Source organism: Siniperca chuatsi, linkage group LG21 (assembly GCF_020085105.1).
Source record: "Siniperca chuatsi isolate FFG_IHB_CAS linkage group LG21, ASM2008510v1, whole genome shotgun sequence".
NCBI lineage: Eukaryota > Metazoa > Chordata > Actinopteri > Centrarchiformes > Sinipercidae > Siniperca > Siniperca chuatsi.
In genome coordinates, this window is record NC_058062.1 from 6,160,742 (window position 1) to 6,163,443 (window position 2,702).

The 2,702-nt window shown below is 37.4% G+C and overlaps 1 long non-coding RNA gene across 1 annotated transcript in view; it reads right to left on the bottom strand.

Annotated features, from left to right (window-relative positions):
• Nucleotides 1-2,702, bottom strand: part of LOC122869349 — a 31,213-nt gene that overhangs the window by 28,369 nt on the left and 142 nt on the right. Inside the window, exons 2-3 of the long non-coding RNA XR_006376305.1 lie at nucleotides 2,338-2,411; nucleotides 1,319-1,413 (exon numbers count right to left, since the gene is read on the bottom strand). This is a non-coding gene — a long non-coding RNA (uncharacterized LOC122869349). The remainder of the gene's footprint in view (nucleotides 1-1,318; nucleotides 1,414-2,337; nucleotides 2,412-2,702) is intronic.

Below are 2,702 nucleotides of genomic sequence, written 5' to 3' on the forward strand. Positions count from 1 at the left end.
TATAGATGTTGGAACACTCTAGTTACATGAGGGGAAAGATAACTAACTACTAAGGCAAGGTGGGATGAAAGGGTGAATGTTTGTGTGAGCTGCTGAGTAGGGCTGGGACGATTCATCAACTTCATTGATTACGGAAATACGGCGATTTGCATATCGTGCGTCGACACACGACTCACCTGCTGCTGTAAAACGGAATCACAGGTGAAAAAATCCAAACAGGAGTTGTGTCTTTTGGGCGACTATATAAAACATAGTGCTGACAAAGAAAGTCAACAGAGCAGACACATACAGGGAGAGAGAAACAGAAAGAGGCAGGGCAGGCCGGTGTGTGTGCAGAGATCAGAGGTGTGTGTGCATGTGTGTGGAAAAGAGAAGTAAAGGGAAAAGCAAGGTGAGCAGATTAAAGTAGTTTGTGAGTAAACACTAAAATAAGGTGGTGAATTAAGTAGAATTAAAATGATAACGTAAGAAATAACCTACTAGAAATAGGGTAATATATTAATTTATTCTTTCAAATATTATTGTATTTTTAATAGATAAATATACTTTTTGTTGCAGAATAATGCCCTTCACTTTGTGTCTTGTTACATTTGTTTGTTTTTAAGAGAAAATGATTGAATAAAATATTGAAATATTAATGAGACATGATATTTATTGTGGGTAAATGAATCGTTATATTAAACAATAAAAATTTTTCTTTAGAATAATCGATAAATTAGTCATTAGATTAATCAACTAATCAAAGAAATAATCCTTAGATTAATTGATAAAAAAACAAATCGTGGTGCATCCCTACTGCTGAGCAGCAAATACAGAAATGATTTATCACGGTGGTCATGAGGTTGAGATGAAAAAAGTATTTTAGTGAAACTATGAGAATCTATATTTCTGTTCTCAATCCAAACTGATGTCAGTAAATAAATATATAGATTTTTAAAGCGAGAGCCGGCCCAGCCTGCTCTTCCATTCCTGTGCCGAGTAAAACTTCAAAGACCAGAATGCTGCTCAGACACACCTAATGATGCATCGCTGTGATTGACACGTTTGCTCAAATGTCAACCAGCTTTTGCCGGCTCTGCGCTGAGGTACCCTGCTTTTATGCTGGATTCAGTTGAAGAGGTGATAATTATCTCTGCTGGTGGTATGGATCTGCTCCAGCAAAGTGAACACGCAGGGAAGGGTGGATGTAGGGCATTAATGTATGAGAAAAAGCACCAAGCTGTGGTGTAACAGATGGATTAACTATGACAACAAAGAGGATGTGGCAACTTTACACTGAATGAGTTGACATAGTGTATGCAGAGAAAGCTGGTCATACCTCTTTAAAGTTGTATTCTGTCAATTTTTCTGCATGTTTGTGATGGGAAGCAGCTCTCAGCACCTCATCCATCTGTGGACTGAGAGCTTAAAGCTCTGCAAAGTTGAAGGAACATCATGTTAACAGCAGGCTGATTGGACATATTGAAACACCACTTGCATGCCAATCAAATCACATTCAATCATTTTCATATTCATCCCTTTCTAATGTCTGTAAGGTGATTTTTTTTGTTAGGGATTGCATTTTTAACATTTCATACCTCCAGTTGAGCTGGATATATTTCTTAGAGGAATATGGTTGGCAAAACAATCTTACCTCAAGGTCCATTTAGCCTAGCAGCTGTTCTGGAGCTTTCAATCATATCAGCAGCAGCAGTAGATGTAGATGTACTGTAATTGTAGATGTCAAAATGTCCATTTTATCTGAGTACTTTAAGGGCCTATCTCTCAAATGTTGGCTTAAAAGTTGAGTTTTAAAGTTCATTATTGACCTTGGAAAGAGCAATCCCACCTCAAGGTCCATCTAGTAGCTGTTCTGGAGCTTTCAAAAATGTCACAGGATCTTATTCAATTAATTAATGATGGAGCTTCAGGACAGCTGCTGAATGGATCTTGAGGTGAGATTGTTTTATCAACTACTCTTTCCAAGATCAATTTTGAACTTTGAACCTACCTGAAGTCTCAGAAATTGCCACAGAAAATTTGGAAATTTGAACTATTTCATGACAACTGAGCAAACTCCATCTGCTGTTGAGGATCATGCGATATGATCTAAAGCTCCACAACAGCTAAATAGACCTCTTGCCAACTGCTGTTTCCAAAGGTCAAGAATGAACTCAATATTCACAGTAATTGGTTATAAACGGTTTCCATTTTAAGTCTAAAACTATGTTTAATGTTTTTATGGTGATTTTGACAGCAAATTGTGTGACGGACCATAAATTCTGTGATTAAACTGACCTTTTTCAAGCCAGACTTTTGAAATGTCATGGCAGGAAAAGCTCAGGTGGAATTACTTACATTAGTCAAGGCTGGTTTAAGTTGGTTGTTCCAGCTCCAGGGTCCAGCTGTGGTACATGTTTGCTGCTGGGACACTAATTGAAATGGCGCAATCATTAATTCATTATTAATTAATGAATTAATGCTAATAGTGACACCTGTGCCTTTCTTGCTTTGATAAGTCAAAATGCCTGCCATTAAAAAGGTCTACACCGTGACACAGCTGCAAGAGAGAAGTCGAAATTTATTTATAGAGCACATTTAAAACCAAGTAAACACACACATTTAGCATTAGCTTGATAATTTAGCTTCAGACTTTGCAACCGACTACACCTGTAACTTCAGTGCACAACAGAAACATTGAAAATTGTCACGTTTGACCTTAC